This window comes from Anguilla rostrata, chromosome 6 (genome assembly GCF_018555375.3).
Source record: "Anguilla rostrata isolate EN2019 chromosome 6, ASM1855537v3, whole genome shotgun sequence".
Taxonomy (NCBI): domain Eukaryota; kingdom Metazoa; phylum Chordata; class Actinopteri; order Anguilliformes; family Anguillidae; genus Anguilla; species Anguilla rostrata.
Window position 1 is genome coordinate 20,972,526 of NC_057938.1, and position 20,099 is coordinate 20,992,624.

At 40.2% G+C, this 20,099-nt stretch overlaps 1 protein-coding gene across 6 annotated transcripts in view; it reads right to left on the reverse strand.

Moving 5' to 3' along the window:
- The window catches only part of LOC135256806 (neuroligin-1-like), a 203,452-nt gene that overhangs the window by 176,745 nt on the left and 6,608 nt on the right, over positions 1-20,099 (reverse strand). The window lies entirely within an intron of this gene.

The following is a 20,099-nucleotide window of genomic DNA, read 5'->3' on the forward strand; positions in this document are numbered from 1 at the left end:
GCATCTGCTTGTCACTCCCAGTTGTTCTCCCACAGCTAATTCTGACACATCTGATCTAACATGTCCCACATCTACGTAGCACAACCACCAAGCTGCTCATATCTGGGTATTAAACTTCCTAATCCAGCTGAAAATGCACAGCATTAATATCTCCCACATTATTTTTTGTGAATGTTTCTTCTTCCCATAAAAATGCAAACTGTAATATATACAGTACAGGACAAGTATTAGGTTACCTGTAGTTTTTTTTAATTTTTAAAGTTTAACTTTTTCTTTTTTCATTTTTTACCTACAATGACACAAAAAGATTTATGAGTTTTTGAGTTTTATGCCTTATGAGTTTTACATTAAAGTAGTCTCAGACATGACTTCCCTCAAAATAGCCTCCTTTGGCTTTAATTACAATTAAATTCATCTATCAAGCTTTAGCTAAGTGGGAGGTAGAGGGGTGGGAAGGAGATGGAGGGGTAATTAAATTGAGTGACATCATATCTACTTAAGCTTTTTTAAAACCCCCAGGTTGTCTAATACCTTTAGCCTAATACAAATATCATGTGTTGTCTAGCAAGAGAAATCATCGTAAAACTGCGCCACAACTACAGGAAGAACCCAACGCAACTAGAAAGCAAGGAGTTCCCCTATAGTGAAACGGCAACCACATAAATAGCATAAATAAACCGACAATTGCCCTGAAAGACACTAATCATCTGAAATTGGCAAAGGTAGGTGGTTTCTGTTGAAAATCGTATCAATTATATCGATACACACAGTCTTGTTTACTGTCTTTTCTGCAATTAAGCAGATTCTATTGTAGTCAATTTAGCATGCCTAAGGTTGCGGGTAAACTTGAAAGCAGTCAAAACTTTCATTCACGAACAAATTGCACCAAATGCACAGACCATTTCTAATTGTTTCAAATGTGGTGTTTTTTTGCGATTTTTCCTATAGGCAGCTCAGGCAGCTTGAAAAAACATTTAGGCAGCCCACCTATGACATTTCAATGATTATTAATTAACTACAAAATGGAAGAAAGCAAATGTCCATTGACAATTCGGTAAGTGTTAATATGTTTTCCATAACTTGACAGAACAATTGCTGGAAAGGATCCAAGCGTTTTTGACCTTCCCCCTGGCCAAGTGGAAATGTCCTTTGACTAATCTATATGACGCACAGTGCATTGAGTCAGTTCAAAATGTAAGTGATGCAGTGGTTGTAGTGTGCACCTTATTTCTGTACCTTGGGCTTCATTTCAATTTGATGCACATTATGTGGGAAACAAGTCCATGAAAAATTGCTCCAAAAAATATTCTTGACCTCCAGATCTCACTGGCTGGCCTCATTACTGCTATAATGAATTGGTGGAGTTCCTGAAGATGTTTAGCATTCCCTTCAGAAAGATTACGAACTGATGGGGGGAGAGGTGTCTTTGGAATTATGAGAGAGAGTGAGTTAGGAGACAGAAGGCCACAATCGCAGGAAATGAGATGGGAAACTGTGCTCGACACTATAAACTCAAAATCACAGGTATATGGGTTAGCATGAATTAGTCTGAAAATAGGTACTGGGAATTCACCCTTGTGAGACTGAACTGAAAGACTAAATACTGCCTCATGGTATTTTAGATCTTAGAATTGACAACTGGTATATATTTTATTAGTATGTGGATTTTTTTACTTTCTGTTGAATTCAAATTTCATGTTTCATCTGTGTGAAATGTAATGTTTCATGCTGCCTTCAAATGAAATTATACACTTCCCTGAGAAAACAGTAAACCACAGGGAAATCATTACTTTCAACAAATCAAGCATTTGCAAATTGCCCTCATAATGATCACTGAACTGATGCTTAATTGGTATGTCAGATGAAATACCTGATCCCTGTAGTTCATTTTTAAATACTAATCTACTTTTTCCAGAAATGTTTAATTGACTATCAGTCACCTAATAAATGAGTTTGTTAAGCCATCATATTTACGGTAAGGTACAGATATATTAAGTAAGCAAGCACTCCCTCATGTGACTTGGCCTTGTGACTTTTCATCTTACCATTTTACACTTTCTTAGGGTGCGATCTCATTTAAAACAACACAGCACTGTAAAACTGAAATGCACTTGCCTGCAAATAGAAATGCTTTCAACTGTTAATCTATTTTATGTAAAAAATAAAATAAAATTAAGAAGCTTCCGTTGGGCACACTGTTTATTACAGATAATTGATACTCATCTGAGAATGGCCTCTATAAGAATTCCTTTTATAAGGAAAATAGAGTTTGGTGAGCTAGATGTATGAAAGCATGCAGACATGGTGAAGAGGTTTAGTTGTTTGACCAAACATTCAATTTGGCAAGAGGCGTGATCTAAGCGACTTTGACTGCGGTATGATTGTTGGTGCCAGACAGGATGGTTTCAGCAACTCGGAAAGCAGCTGCCCTCATGAGATATTTATGCACTACAGTCTCTAGCGTTCACAGAGAATGGTGCGATAAACAAAAAAACATGCCGTGAGCAGCAGTTCTGTGGGTGAAAACACTTTATTAATGAGAGAGGTCAGAGGAGAATGGGCAGCCTCCTTCAAGTTAACAGAAAGGCCACAAATGCTCAAATAACAGAACTGTTGTAAACCGCTGTTAAGAACACTACATCACATTTCCACTCCTGTCAGCTAAGAACAGGAAGATGAGGCTACAGTGGACACATGATCACCAAATCTGGATGATTCAGTGTCATCCGGTCTGTGGAATTTTGATTTCTTCTGCAATATGCAGATGGTAGGGTCAGAACTTGGCATAAAGAGCAAGAATCCGTGGACCCATCCTGCCTTGTGTCAATGGTGCAGGCTGGTGGTGGTGGTGGTGGTGGTGGTGCGGGGAATGTTTTCTTGGCACACGATAGACCCTTAATATCAATCGAGCATCATTTGAATATCACAGCATACTTAAGTGTTGTTGATGGCCATGTGCATGTCCTAATGGCCGCATTCTACCCATGTCCAAATGGATACTTCCAGCAGAATAATGCACCATTTCACAAAGCATGCATCACTTCAAGCTGACAAGATGGCAGTAACTTCAGGCTACTCCAATCACCTGCACAGTACCCGAATCTCAATCCAATAGAGCACCAAGGGGATCAGGTAGGAACAGGAGGTTCACAGCATGAACGTGTGGCCTAAAAATCTGCAGGAATTGCGTGATGGGATCGAGTCCGCACGGACCAAAATCCCCAAAGAACGCTTTCAGCACCTTGCTTGAATCCATGCCACAAAGAATTCAGGCAGTCCTGAAGCAAAAGGGAGTCCTGCCTGATACTAGATAGAAGCATGCACGCACACACACAGACACACACACACGCGCACACGCACACGCACGCACACACACATATATAGTGAACTCCATGTTTGAGACAAATACTTTTTTTTTCTTGATTTGGCTCTGTACAATTTTTTATTAAAGAGTATTTTTATACATTTTCATTCTTCCATGTAGAAATTACAGCACTTTTTTTACACATGCACCCCCCCCCCCCACATATATATATATATATATATATCTATATATATATATATATATATATATATACAGCATTATGTTAATTAAGCTATGGATGCACATTGCAAAGTGGAAAAAATACCACTTAGCTACATTTCTGAGAAAATGTGAACATTTTTTCTGTTTTCCCTCCTACCAGAACAGCAGCCTTGTGTTTATCTTGTCAGTCTCTGCCTTAGAAGGTCAAGGGTTAAATTTTCAGCTGAGTCATAAAAAGACATTTTAAAAATGGCCTCCCTGCCTGACATTCAGCAGTGCTGGAGATAATGGAACTGGGATGGATGCACGTCCAGGCCACAGAGTGCGTTGATGTCAATCGATCGACACTCGATGAAAATCTGAAAAAGCCCTGGGCTCTCTTTGCCACTCAGACCTGAACAGGGCTTACTGTACCATGTTACTTCCTCCCACAAACCGGCCTAGAAGACATTTTATCCTCACATGAAATCTTTATAATCTATATTAATGGCCTTAATTTGTTTTGAGATTTGTTTATTTTCTTGGGGGAAAAAATGCCCTGAAGAAATCACTCTGCTTCCCACAAACACAATGTAGTACAATAACTATGAATATACGGCAGAATAATTCATGAATGTGAAATGTGGCGGGCTAAATAACTTCAAGTGTATGCTGAATACTGTATCAGCCAGTCATGGGCGCGTGACAACCCTCTTTACCCAGACGATGTTACAACCAATTGTGCGCCACTCTGAAGGGCTGCCATCCACAGATGCTATTGGCACTGTCTGGATTTGATAGGCAGTGGAGCCCATCTACGCTCTAGAACAGTCAGTGCCTTAGCAGCCTGAGGTACCCAGCTTTTTTGAAACACAGAGTATTTATTTTCAATGGCAGGGTAATTCAACAAGTCGAGCTCAATTTGCCGCCATTTGGTCGTTACTTTTTTTTTTTTTCTCGCAAATCTAACAATCTCCCGCAGCTGCGTCCTCTCGTGACTGCAGTTAGCGGATGCCCATGGGGCAGCATCCTCAAAACCTCATTGCGGTAGTCAAGGGCAATTCCCTCTATCGTCTTAAAGCCAACGATGTAGTTAACCGTTGCTTTACTTCACATCAGCAACTTTGCAGCGAAATAAATGATCCTTGTTTGCATCAAAAGTGTATGCAAATCAAACCCTCTGCGCTCAGAAAGAACTATGATGTTGATGTTACTGAGGGACCAGTGTGCTTTTGTCAAGTTTTGCTAATTTTTCACACCAGAACCAAAATGCCCCATCAAAACAGAAATGATTCCTTGGTAGCAGACCAACATTTCCTCTTTTTAGCAGCCAGGATATTACAGACCTCCCCATACCTTGCGGCTGAATATTCAGTAATTGAACATTATTATGGCCAGATAGCCGGAAGGAGTCGGCACTGTTAAAGGATTAGAGAAATGTTATTTTACGGAACAGTCTTCCACATGCTAAACGTTTAAGAAGCACAAAAGTACTGATAAGGATTTGATGCATCCAATTGTATCCATATAAAATATAAAATGGAAACTGCTAGCAAGAAATGTATTCCAGGTCCACTCCACCTCTTCTGCAAGATCACACAATTTTGGTCTTACATTACATTACATTTATTTAGCAGACGCTTTTATCCAAAGCAACGCACAAAACTGCATATCATGGTCATTCGAACAACTACAAAACACAGGTTTGATAAGGCACAATACTTATTTAATACAGCTATTTATAGCCAATGGGACTGACCTGAATGTCTGGTTGCAGAACATAGCAGGTAGGGCAAATGAGAGGGCAATCAAATCAAACTAACTTCACTCTTTATACTATTTCAAATTAAGTACTTCAACTGGTTGGAAAATGTTACCCAAGCCAGTCTCAAGGCTCAAAGCTTTCTAACCCCTTGCTTGAGTTTTAACATTATTTGCCACATGCAAGCTTTGGACCATGCTCTGCTGGTTGGATAACATTTTCCAACAAGTTAACGTATTTAATGTGCCATAGTATAAAAGACAAAGTTAGTTTGATTTGATTTGCCCTCCCATTTGCCCTACCTGCTACATTCTGCAACCAGACATTCAGGTCAGTCTCGTTTCAGTTTTAAAATGTTCACATTATGTTTTGGTGCCCTTGGATATGCCCTCTGTTGCTTTGGGGGTTTGCGCCTTTAATTGCTAAACTCCCAGTGCGGGAGCAGCAGAGCCGTTCGTGCCAGAGACGGTTGTTCACTACGTCCCTGTCGCCCTCCCTGAAAGAAAACCCCTCAGGTGGTGCGAGGAGGTGGGTGGGATGTGGGTGGCGTGGGGGGACCACCGAACTTAATACTTGTTCCACATTATTAGGGTCATGAGTTTCTCAACCTTATTTCCCAAGATGCATTTGACTGTCCACCAGGCATCTATATATGGATTAAGAAGTAATAATCAACTCTGCGTCGTGTAACTAGCTGTACAATTACAAATGGTTTCAACGATTCCTTTTTTACATCCTGACCCTTAAAGATTGAATAGGCTAAGTGGACACACCCTCTATAGCTATATCTAAGATCTATCTAGGCTACGTGGAGCTGAAGGACTGGTACTCTATTCTCACTTAGCAGCAATAAAACCCAGCAGGCCCTCACATCTGCTCATTTCGATACTGATCCAACCCCCCTCCACCCCCCCTCCCCCCATCACCTCCTACCTCCTAATATAATTGCTGCCTGTTGTGCTGTCTTAATCGTTATGCTGCTGTTTCCCTTTCCCACGCCAAGCCAGAAGGGCAGAGCAGCCGCTGTCTCTCTCAGAATCAGACAGCAGAGAGTTCAGGAGCGCATCGCCTCACTCCTATGTAATTTATTCCCAGCCGTGATTTGACAGATGTTGTTTGGGTGTTTGGGTCTGCGAAGGAACTCCTAGAGCCATTTAAAAGGCCGGGATGCTTTTGTCCCCCGTAGCACAAATGACCCACACAGTTCCTGCTTGTGCCAGGGTTGGGAGGAGCCACGGCAAAGGCAGGCAGCCAATCGGCAACCACGCGGTCGGGCTAACGATAGACAAGACTGGCGCTACTGTATTTATACGGCCATCAGCCCTTTTTCAAGGACTGCCAAGGGATGACAAGACATGGATTCATCGCCGAGTGCCAGTGGCCTCACTGAGAAAGAGGAAAAAATACACCTCTTTCCTCCCCCTCTGCTCGCTCCTGAGGATCCTCTGTTCTGGATTCATGCATGTTTAATAGTCTGTGTGTGTGTGTATATGTGTGTGTGTGGCATGGAATGAGTGACTCATGCTGCCCATTTTCAAATGGACTTCAGCCAGTGCAAGGAGGACTGTGCCATTAGAGACAAACTCTCTTTCAACCTAAAGGCTTTTAGAAAGTTTCTTCGGCAGGGATCGGTCCCTGTGCACCGCTAATGGGCTCTCCCAATCTCTGCCACTTCCTGTGCTTCTCAGAGTGGTCTAGCAACACCACAACATTAGGTCTGTTCCATTAATCGCCCTATGCACTGCAATATCTTTCTCCCTTAGGAGGAAGACGATTCACCCGGAATGTATAATGCAGTTTTGCATGTCCCTACCTTGCCTGTCCAACCTTACCCATTATGAGATAAACGGCAAAACGGATTCTAGACGAGCTCTCCTAGTGCAGAGTGACACTTCTGCATTTATAGTAATTCACATCTGTTTACCCGACTAAAAGTACTAAACTCCTCAAAATGACACAGCAAAAAGCCAAGTAGCTTTTGGAGTATTTGCACAAGAGAAAAAGACATAACAAAAAAACAACACAAAAATTTGTTTTGCACTATTTTCTTCAAATTCAAGCACGGATAAAAAAAATCTCAAATAGATGTACCCCACACTCTTCACTCTGGAACCATTTTTTAGGAAATCCTCCCAGGAAACATCTGTGCTTTACAAGGAATCATAACCTCTTGTCCTGAAAAGAAACTGCATCACCATGGACGCAACGCATAGATAAACGCGAGGTGGGACGCCGATGCGATCGCAAGGCCAGTGGTTCCGTCAGTCTGCAGTCGCCCTCTACGGGGCTCATTAAACCCCGCTCCCTCTACGGTCTCCAGATCTGACCTCTGGACGAAGGTCACGCCGTCACGGCGACGTGGGGGGCGCCAGACGCTCCAAGGTTCGCTCAAGAGCCACAGGGCCGCCACGCCCCTCTCAGTCCCCACCCAGCTTGGGGCAAAATGGGACAGATTGTGACGCCTGTTTCTGTGTATTTACATCACGCTCTGCCGCAACGCAATGCAGACTGCAGCATACTCAGAGCGCTGTCTGTGCGTGACACGTACACCTTTACATGTTGCCATCAATCCCCCGCAGCGTCAGAGCAGCACGGTTTCTCCTTTCCTGGTGGTTAATTTTCAGATCCTCCCCACTCTCCTGCCACCCCCAGCCTGGACCCAACTTGTCAAACTTTATGCGTTTGGATGGCTGGCTTGCATGAACCTTCATTTAACAGAAACTGTGTCGTACCATCTCTGCTCAAGCATTCACCATGACACTGTCTTTTTTCTACGCCTCATTCTACTCCTCTACTCCTCCTTCTATTCCTCTACTCATTTCCATGTTTCTTGAGTACATTAATTTATTCGACCTACGTCTCATTTATCTCATCTGTGAACATAACCTTTTCTGTTGATTTTTCTTTTTCTGTGTACTGGAAAAGGTACAAAGTTGACTTTTTTACATTAAATGTAAAGATAGCAGTAGGCTAAACAGTAGCACTCCATAATTACGCGCGCGCACACACACAAACACACAGACAGCAGACAGATAGATATAGCCTAGTATACAAATATTTATGTAGTAACAATGACAAAATTACAAACCCTCAACAGTGAAAGATGATTTTTCTGTGCTCATCGACGTGCCCTGAAATTATAACTCTACAGTAGGATAAAGTACACCTGAGACTCGCGATTGTTGTTTAATATGCATGTCCAATTGAAATTTAGCTTGAAATTTGCTATTTTAATTTTAAGGTACACCATTGAACTTTTGCCTGGAGTAGATGTCTATAGTATCGAGGTTCACCAATGTGCTGCTTTTGAAGTTTTTATTAAAAAAATTTTTTTAAATTTGTTTTAAGAAAAACAATGAAGATTTGACCTGCTGCTTCTGCTATTGTTTACAAATGCTTGGTCTGTCCAACCTGGTACAGGGTTTTAATTCTTCTACACTCTACATGAGGTATCTTGTACAGATAGGTTACCAACGAATTCTGACATTTTTTATAATATTAAAACAGCAGTACATCAATCAGTACTTCAAAAATGTAAATATATTATGGGTTCATGCAAGAAATATTAATTAAAAATTGCATGCAATGCTTGCAACTAATGAAACTCAAAATTTTCAGTTGCAAAACAAAAAGCACCAACGATGGTCACGTTAAGGAACTGCGTATAAAAAGACACAATACTAGGATACGTGATACGTGAGTTTATTCTATGCAATTTTCTCCACTTCATGATATTCTTTGGCACTAACTGTGACTGATCTTAGCTGCCGGTTTTAGTATTCCAATGGCCACAGGGCCCTGTCAAGACTGGGCACAGTGCAACCTTAGTGAATCACTCCGCAACCCTGGTTGTGTTGGCAGTGCCCTGTCTGGCACTCTTTCCCCCTTCGCTGGCTGAGGGCCACTAATTGAAGGCCTCTGTCTGAAAACAAGGGCCCAGGAAGTACAGTCAAAGGCTACGGCATTCATTCCCAGCCCCCGCTGCATCGGTTCAGGCGAAAAAATAACGAATACACAGCAGTATAAAGGTCACATTCTAATACCAGAATTACTAATAAACTTGATAAGATGCAAGCCAGGCACAGAGAGCGCCGCGAGCGCCAGATAGCCTCGCCATGGAAACCGCTCAGGGCATGAGGAAGGCGTCTGGACAACCAGTGAATATCCCCGCCTGAACTTTATTTTATCAAAAGAGCTGAGTTGTGTGCCTTCAAAGTTGAACTGCTTTGTCAAAAATTGGATGATTTCATAGCGATTGGCTCATCACTTTCAAGCTTGAAATTTGGATTTCATAAATATAAAAATCACAATTTCACACTTTTGCCCACATGCCTCATGTTGATAGAGCTGGTAAAAAAACAAACAACCAACTTGAATTATTGATAGCTTTTTAAATTATTTAAATTCGGTTTTTTTTTGTTACTAATAGGACCAGATAACAGACATAGATCTCAGTGAATTAGTCAGACTACTTAATGCTCGCTATCAAACACACACTTGTCCCTTTTGTGCAGCTTTCTTCCATGATAGTTTACAGCGAGTCATGAAGTTTCAGAGAGATGTTTCACTCTTAATGGCCCAAGTCTTCCAGTGTGGTTTGATCCATTACTAATATTTTCATTTTAATTATTTAGTTAATTGCATCATCAGAAACTCTCCCAGGGCAACTTCCGTTGCATTGTAGCCTATATGTTATCCATTTCTGCTGCATTATATATTTATTTTATTTATTTATCTAAAATTTTAAAAAAATAACAATCCTGGTTCAGTAAACTACCAAAGCACTGCTTCACCTGAGACTTGACCATGCATCCGTTCAGTAGCAAATTTTATCCTCTGACCATATCGCCTCTCATCTGCAGTCTGGATAAGGATGCACTCGGTATTACAGGTGCATCCTTATTCAGACTGTGCCTGGTCAGGCACGGCGGGTGGCTGATCACAAATTACATACCCTATGCAGTAGAAAATGGTCCAAAGATTGCAACAAACATCTGACTGTATGATATCCCAAGAAGTAAACAGACATGGGCAATAGGCAAGATCTGATGAGATGACAGTATCCAGTGGAATACTAACTTGTTTCAGCTTTGCTTTCTGAATCAGTGTTTTCATTTTTGGGGCAAAGATATTTTGCCACTAAGTAATATCACATTCTTACTATATCTAAACTTGCTTACTATATCTAGCTGTGCAAATGGATAGTAGGTCAATGGGTAAACAACGCTAGATGTCTGCTAAGAAAACAAGTAAAAAATGAAGGGTTATCTTTCATTTATTGAATTCTTCAACATTGTATGTATGCACATATGTTTGTATGTACTACAAACAATTATGACTTTCATAAAATAGTTTGATTGGATTATTTCTGTACAATTGCTGTTGAGATGATTTGTGGTCAGAAGTTTGGGACTGTGAACTTCCTGTGGATTTACACAGAGATGTCAGCCAAGTATAAAATCTCTGCAATTTTGATTGCCCAAGACATGCCTGGACATATTTCTGAAGGATACTTATCAGCGATTTTATTAGACCTTTCAGGGCAAGAATGCAAGCCCGCTGCTGCTCAGTCATACACTGCATTTGGCTTCAGTCCAGTCATCCTTGAAAGGACAAGAGTCCAGACAGGAATCATTCAAAAATGGACTTCAGCCAAATACACTGACAGCAGAGTACCAACCAAATAAAGTACACTCAACATTTTTTGGTAAATGTGATCACTAATACCACAGTTGATAACTAAACTGTAGGCATCTATGCCAAACTGTGTTGATATGACTGAACTGAGTGACCACTTTGCTAGCCACACCCATGCAAGAAGCGCTGCAGCTGAATCACGCGTACAGTACTCCTCCAATTCACCCACGCATTAGTCAGCATTTCACACTGCATAGGCCACAAAGTACTACAGGAGATCTGGTGTGGAGAAGAGGCACATCTCTCTGATGACAACTGCCAACCTGTGGGTGCTCTCTTCAATTTATTTGCCCGAGTATCTCTATTGAGGTGCAGTATGAACTGGTTTTCTCTCTAAATGGCCATGATAAATCTGTATGTCACAGAGTATGAGATTCAGCAGGAGAAATTTGGCACCTCAGGTCACGGCCGCAGTCACGGCTTTGGGTCCCATGAAAATATCTCACATTGGGACCCACCACCGCAAGCCACCCCAGTCCTTCTCAGTTACTACAGCTAGGCCTACATCCAATATTTGAGGGTCCCTGTCAGTCAGGTCACCCTATCCACCCCCCAAACCCCATATGGCGCCACTGCCTCAGATAGTGTGCTCCTCTAAATTTAATTTCAATTTCTCTGTTCGGGCCAAATATTTGTTTATAAATAATAAACATCTGTTTATAAACATTTCCCTGTGAATGAAAAATATTGGGACATACCTAAAAATTCTCAGATCTTGCTGGAGACAATATTAAGTGGTACAATCACAATGGCAGACAATGTGAGAAGCAGAATTAATCCTCAGAGCCACTGGCATCCTCAGCATTTGAGCCAAAGAAAAGGAGGCCTTATAGCCTGCTAGCTATGTAGCAAATCAGTTAATTTAGCTGCCAATCCAGCTAGACACCTAAGTTAAGTAGCTATCTAATTTAGTTACTTTGTCAGTTGAGCTGTAAATCCTGCTTGAAAAGCTACATATGAATTGAATGAAGGAGGAAACTGCAGGATTTTCCAGATTATCATGACTGAAGTCTGGCTAATAGTTATAAAAGCAATTAATATAATTTGAGTCTTTTCTGACGACTTTATGAAGATACAGGCTGACAAGCTTCTTCCCCGATATATCAGTCCAGTTATATTTTGCTATTCTTTCCAATATTGATGCAATTCACATCCATTGCCACTAGAGTGAAAACTTGCACACTTCACCCTTAAGCTGAGCTTGACAGTTATGTTTAGATCTGGCAACCCAGGGACCGGGCTTTTCAGATCAGTGATTTTACAGCATGGTTACTGAAATGTAATGGATTGTCTTTTCAATATAATATGACATAGGCTAATTTGAGCAGGAATTAAAATTTTTGTAGTGAATACTTTATGCATTGTACTTAATTTAATGGTCATTATAGGTTATCTGCAGATATCTGTAGCTAATTCAGGTCCCTATTAAGTTGAATTAGCAAAAAGGCTCAAAAACTGCACGGATCTAGCAGCAGAAAGTTATAAGTATTCAGTTCCACAGGGTCACCTAAGTTTAGTCAAATATCTGAACCTTATTTTACATCTTTATATCTTTTATTTTCATTATTTAATGGTTTTACCAAATCAATGCACATACACGGTATCTGTTTTTCAAATGAATGTCATTAGGTATTCTACATCACACACACTTTCTGTTCTGCAAGTACTATTTATGGTACCTTGTGATTAAGATCTAATGTTAAGGTCTTATTTTCTTTTTAAGCGTAGTCAATCATTTGAATTTCCTGGGAGTGGGGGTGGCATGGATTTGGGAGCGCAGGAAGGGATGCCAGGCTTGTTATGGAATCGGTGTAGACAGAAGAGGGCTAATCAGTTGTGAGACATACGTACGGGTGGGAACATTACACTACCTGTGGAATAAATAATTAGAAACACAGACGGTGATTCTGAGGTAAACTCGTCGGGCTCTGATGATGAAATGGATATGCGAGAACAAGATCAATGTTTTCCGCTGGCCGTCTCAGCCTCCAGACTTAGCCTAAACCCTATTCACAACCCATGGTCTGGACTGAAGAGGGCAGTCAGTAAGCACGATTTTGAACGATTCAACATGGAGGAATGGTTCAAGATCCCTCAAAATGAGTGCTATAACCTTATCAAGTATTGGAAAATGCACAATGTGATAATCCTTTCCAGGGAAGGCAGTACTGAGTACTAACTAATCAAAGGGATGCCAACAATTGTGACACCTATTTTTGTAAATAAATGTATTTTTTAAATGTGTTCCTTAAGTCATAAATCCATTCAATTACTGAAAATGTAATATTCTCCATGGCTTCACAATAAGAAAGGCATACTGAATCATGCTAAAAGAAATTATGCACCTTCGCTTCAGACCAACACTTGTAATGGTCTTTGACTCTCTGTTAAGGACAGGGTTCACACAAACAGGAGAGGCGGTGATATTTTATTCCTTTGTGCCCAGTGCTCAATAAATGTGAAGTAGCTTCTTGCCTTGAAATCCCAGGATAATTGCCTCGAGGGCAGCCTCTGAGCATGGAGTCAAGAATCTACTTACATAAACATGCTCGGGGTGAACAGAGCTCAGGGGGCAGAAATTAAACAAATTCACATGAAAGCAGAGAATGTGGCAGCAACGCTACAGTCAAGGAGAGAGAATTCATTCACTTGGAATATGGGCTGTTTACTTTCCTGGATAATTACTATCCAAACAATTAGAATAATTACATCCCTCACAATGGCACTCTTCCTGAATGCACCCGATAAACCTTAGCTCCTCAATTTAACTTGAGTGCGTATTTTCAATATGTCTAACTTTAGATGCTCCTAAAATTCTGCCTCAGTGCCAGGGATTTATTTATGGAAGCACTAACCAGTAGCACGTCTTTCAACAGCCTTTTGTTACGTACCCGCACTGTGCCCACTGCCTGCAGTTTGGCGGCCTTTTTACAGACAATAGTTCTGGCCAGATGAATATCACTTCATTCTTTGAAAAAACATATTTTGTATTGCTCTTTATCAAGCTGTGTTAACACTTAGGCTACATGTTAGCTACCGGCTTTTTACTGCTTACCGAATAAATCAAAAGGCTACTTACAGCAATTAGAATTACACACGTTCAAGAGAAAAAACAGTCTTACGATAAGCAGGTGAGAGCAACAGCACATTCACTGTAAATGAACTGAAAGTAGACTAGGATCAGTTCAGCAGCACCACAACCAATATTCATTATAATATTTAGCCATACATATTTTCCAGATGCTTGAATTTATATTTTGCCAGGAATATATGGACAAAGATTATAATAACTGACTTGGATTATTCATAAAAATATAGCTTTCTTGGATAAAAGGAGATACCACAGTTATCTGCCCCTAACGGACAGAGGAAAAGACAAGACCCCATCTGAGAGCTTAGCAACGACTGAACCAAGAGCCACAATCATACGCTCAGCTTGGCATTATCCACAAGGAAAAAGATTTATAGCCTATACACTCAAGCCCAGAAAAATCACAACGCTGGTCTATCCATCCAATCTCCTGCAGCAGGAACCATGGTACGTACACCACAGTGCCAAGAAATGAGGCGTTACATATAGGCTAAAAAGCACTGTAATTTCTACACGGTGATACCAAAATGTATAAAAATGCACTTTAATGAAAGCTGAGAATATGCACTTTAACCACATGTGAATTGGCTTGATTAAAAATCTATAATTGTGGAGCACAGAGTCATATCAAGAACTAATATGTCCCAAACATTATGGAGCTCAATGTAACTATAAGCTGATCCGCAGCCTCTCGTAATTATAACCCCGCTTTGCAACTGTACTTTCATACTTTCACTGAAAAGCCACATTCTTACTCAGATTCAGATTCAATGCTGTGAAGGGCATGTGGTTCCAGTGGTGTGAGTTAATGGAAAAGGAACTGGACTCATAACCCAAAGGTTATTTGGGCACAATTTCTCAGTAGCACATTGCTGTTCGGCACCCAAGAAACATGCTTAACTAAATCCAGCGGCACAATGGTACTAAATGAATAATTAACACAGAGATCTCCGTATGATCATAATGTTGTTGACTTAATCGACAAAATGCAATTTTAGTAAATCAATAGACTTCATATTTTCACCTTTCTTTTTCATAAGGCTGACAATTATTACAATACATATTCAGTAAGTCTCCAGTCCCTTTGAAAGAACTAAGCGGAATCAGTCATTCTAAATGCAGATAAGCTCCTCTGCTGAACTATGTATTCACTCACTGTACCAGAACGTATTAACCAGCATAACAATGGGCTAGTGCAAGCACAACAACCATCTGCATAATTAGACTCCAAAAAGATTTATCTAAATAAAAAAGGGAATTATATTGATTCTGTGTGTCTGTGCCCATTATGCACCATTGTACAGATATGTACTCAGTTTCTTCTACTAGTACACATGAAGAGTACACGTTTTCTAATGTAATCAGAAAGTGCAAATACAAAGGGTTATAGACGCAACTTCAATTGAATAATAAAACATAGATTCATGAGTTTTTAATTATAGCCTTTAGCTATATTTGCTAAAGGCTTCTGGTGCACTACCACTGGAAAATTTCAGCAAATTTAGAACCACATTTGAAAACAAAATAATTTTTTTTCAGGTTTAAACCCTATAATGTATGCCGTGGGTGTCAGAATCCAGTCTTGGAGGGCTGCAGTGCCTGATGGGTTGTAATGCATTCCAGCACCACTGATTCATTTAAATATTTGATTGGCTAAAGAATCAACACACATTTTTCTCAAGGCATTAGCGAGTTGCTGATTGAAAGGTAACCACAAATACCTACACTACAGTTTGATGCCTCTGCAGTATGCTGTCTACTAAGCAATAAAAAACTATTGAAACTGAAAAAACTGCTCTCCGCCTGAAAATAGCGCTATTGGTTCCAATCAATGAGTCACTGATGACAGATGATAGTGATACCACCTCACTATGCATCGCTAGTTTTTTTTTAAGCACATGAAAGTGGTTGCTATCAATGCATTTTTTAAGAACAGGGCTTTCAACTAAGCCACCCTTTAAAGGCTTCTCGCTTTCCCTTTGAGCTGGAAACACAGCCCAGCACATGGATACTTTGGGGGTCAAAGTTACAGACAAACTTCAAAGCTGGAGGACAGACTAGCCCTGCATGGGTGTAAATGGCACAATTTTAACCAGAGCCAATTCCTAGAAAGACAGCTCACAATCTGACTGTCAGCACACACTCATGCACAGATATGTCATATAATGACCTATATTTTAATTAAATCACCACAGTGGGCCACAAACCAGATTAGCATGCAAAGAGTGACAGCATATTACATCGTTGGAGTCTGAATTTATGCATGTATGCAATGTTGCCGGGAGAAACTGCTGTCTTTGAACAATGGTTAAGTAGCTTGGAACGGGTTGTAAAACTTAAAAAGGTCAAAACATCTAGGGTTCAGTTACTAAAATAAAGTAAGTGCTTTTCAATATGCGTACCTACCTGCAGCGCTAAAGGGCAAAGAACAACATTAAACACAGGGTTTGAATTACAGTGAAGCTAGGGGGAGTTACGTCCCCCAAAAAAGAATAAAGCTCCCCTGGAAGAGGCCGGAGTCCCCCCACCCCAGTCCAATCCTCGATCACAATCCTGCAGACTGAGCAGCTAGTGATGGAAGTTATGCCTGCTAAATAGCTAGTAAACATATGTATTGCTTTGCTAGTTAACTTCTATTTAGTATATTTTTGATTGGGCGGGTTAGGCACATCCTTCAGTGACACCAGCAATTCCCATAAAACAGACTGCCTTTATCACCGTTGCCAGAAACACAGTTATAATGACTTTAATTTCTGTCATGAGAGAGTTTCATCAACCACTGAATGTCTTTCAGTAGCATAAAAATGAGCCGTTCGTCAAAGGGACCTCGGAAGGGCTTGACAGCCAATGCTTTACTGCATGAATGGTGTTGTTGTTATTATTATTCTTATTCGTATTATTATTATTACAATTTTTTATTATTTTTAATCAGCATCGTCCAATAACAACAGCTTTTCACCATCTGTTAAAAAGGTGCATCGCAGCTTTCCTGTCTCGGTAATGCAGCCATTCCCCTCTCAAATGGGTAAGAGACCCCAGGGGGCATCTTAAATATGTGGCAAGTTAGGAATGCTTTAAAGTCTAAAGAATATTTACACATAGCTCTCTCACTCTTGTTTCAATGGTCGGGAGTAAATTTCCACAAGTCTCAGAATTTTGCTCGCCTAAGAGTAAATTTTCGCTCTGCAAAGCTTTATAGACATGGCGCCAGCCTGTCGCTATCTTGGGAGAGGCTCAGGATTGCTCTGTGGCGGACATGAGCACCAGTGCAGCTTATGACTTTTAACAACTCACAGAAAAGAAAGTCTCATTAGTGTTTATTTTGTTCCAGACCCAATATGCTTTCACTCACTGAACAGTGGCACCATTGTATCGTACTGTATAGTTCCATCAGAAAAAAAAAGTAATTTAGTTTGCTTGGTAAATTTGCAAGCTTTACAACTGAATTGAGTATGTACTAACATCTTCAAATGTGCAGAAATGAATGCTCATTTCTAGATGCCAGGGGTTTTTTTTGTTTTGTTTTGTTTGTTTTGTTTTTTGCATGTGTGTTTGTTCAAACTGAAATTACACTTGTAATGTAGGCTTGATTGTGGTTACAAGTGGTTGTATTACACTTATTCTTTTCTGAAAAAGGATTACCTTATGTTGCAAAACAGATTGTTTTAGAAAATCTGTTGTAGGGGAGCATGGGACAAAAACAGAAATACCACAGAAGCAGTCAAATATGTTGTCTAAAAGGAGAGTGGGCAGGAACAACAGTCCTGTGCATGATCCTGGTTGAAGCAGAGGCTTTTAGTAAAGATGCTGGCAAGAAATTATCCATTTAGGGAAAAGTGTATGAAAAAAATGCTACTGTGTGTGTTGTACGATTCCACCCAAAGTCAACATAAAGCATCACACACCACCTCAAACCACTGTTTGACACTGTAACATAGCACTATTACAAGTGAAAGCATATAGGACCTTTTTATACACAGTAGAACCTTAGATATGCAAATCTCAGACTTATAGACTGACCAGTCACCTGAGCAGGGTACAGTATATACCCAGGGGTAGTATAAACAATTAGCCTATGCCTTTTCAAGTTCCATATTCAGTGTCTCCCCTAGGACTACTTCCAGCAGCAACAAATGGGTTTCACAAGGGTTCCCAGGTTTACAGTGCAGCTCAATGTTGCATGCACGCAACCAGCTGATTCTTGGAACAGCAGCTGATTAGCACGTCAGCTAACTCACCGACGTTCATGCCAACATCTTGTTCATGCGTACTATAAAGCCAGTCATCAAGCACTCGTAAGTGCTTACAGTATCACTCACTACAGATGAGTTGGGGTAGCGAACAACACTGCAAGAGACTCCCATATTGACCCCCTAAAGGAGCTAGCAACAACCGAAAACGTTACATATTAGCAGTTCACTTAAAAACTAAAGCAAATGAACACAGCCAATTGCATAAGTGTTATGCCTGAATATGAACAATATGGCAAAAGATTCATCTCCTGCTGATAGTAGTATCGAGGGAAAAATGTTTTGAAAGATAATATAGGCCACAACTTCACTCGTTTGTTTCAACAAAGTTACTGTGAGCCAAAGGGCCCACTTGCCCCAAAGCATAGCTTCAAAAAAAAAATTCTAGCTGCAGCGCCACTGCTACTGCTTCCTCTATGTAGGAATTACGGTGATATTACAAAACGGAGACATCATGTTTGGTAGTATCACTGATGAAAAAAGCAGGCATTAAATGGAAATAGCTCTGACTTTCCATTGATAAAAAACTGGCAATACACATCTTTCTCTAACTGTATGTTGGGTCTGTCTCAAATCAACAAGCTGGAAGCAAATTCCTGAGGGAGCTACTTAAAGAAACAAAATGATAGCATGTCCTGTGTACAATAAAGCATATGTTTTAACATGTTTCTCAACATTACTGACAGATGCATTTTTTCCTATAACAGTTCTAGAAGCAGTCTAAGTTCAGCTAGAAAATCAAAACCCATCTATGCTTCAACATTATGCATCAGCTCCATTCTCAATGTTCCCTCACAGATGTACAGTATATAAATATGGGGTGATTGTATACAGTATTTCTTGCAATAACCAGTATTATATTGCATTATACAGCATATTTGTTTTTGATTGAAGTGATAACGTCATTTTAATTTTGTTTAATTTAATTAAATTGTATTATTTATTTATTTTTTTACATTGTCAACAACAGACAGAAAATGATTAAGCTGCACCCTATGCTGTGATATAGAAAAAAAATGTTTAATGAGTATGGTCACAACCCACAGGGGTTTTAACTTAATCAATATCCTTGCGGGATCCCAAGGTACTAAATGGGTAATCATACACTTAGTTCATAATTGTAACCCTCATAAAAACAAATCATTTTCCTAACACATAGGGGGGAAGGAAAGTAATGTCAAACAAAAAAATAATGCCACAATGTCAAAACAAACAACGCTGAGTGAATGAGTGCACCAGTATCTGCCTGATACCTCATACAGACGGATTCAGTAGCTATATCCTGTTTGGAATTTATGAACACACAGACACACACACAAACAACAACAACAACTACAGATCAACATTTACCTGATAAAACGAACACAGTCTTGTTTCATGACTAACCACAAGGGGCAATCATCTGTCAGAAGGGTACAAGACAGCTCTGAGCATCGGACAGATGTCATTTACAATTTCACCGAGAAGTCAACATTTTTGACATCTTTTTTGACATTTGACAGTTTTCATTAGGAAAAACCGCATGACCTCAAATTATTCTCAATCCCCTCCGCGGAACAGTTTAGGCAGAAGTATGTGTCACGGGCATCAAACAAGAATATAAAGGAACTGGTCAAGTCAGCTGACAGCATGTCTGTTGCCACAGAAGAATGACAACAGTTGTACTGTATCAGATAACACAAGTCATATGTTGAAAGCATACCAGAGAACCCTCAAAGGCCGGATGCAAAATTCAGTCCATTTAACCTGCGATGACCACATTACAAAGCTGGCGAGTGGCATTTGGCCAAGCAA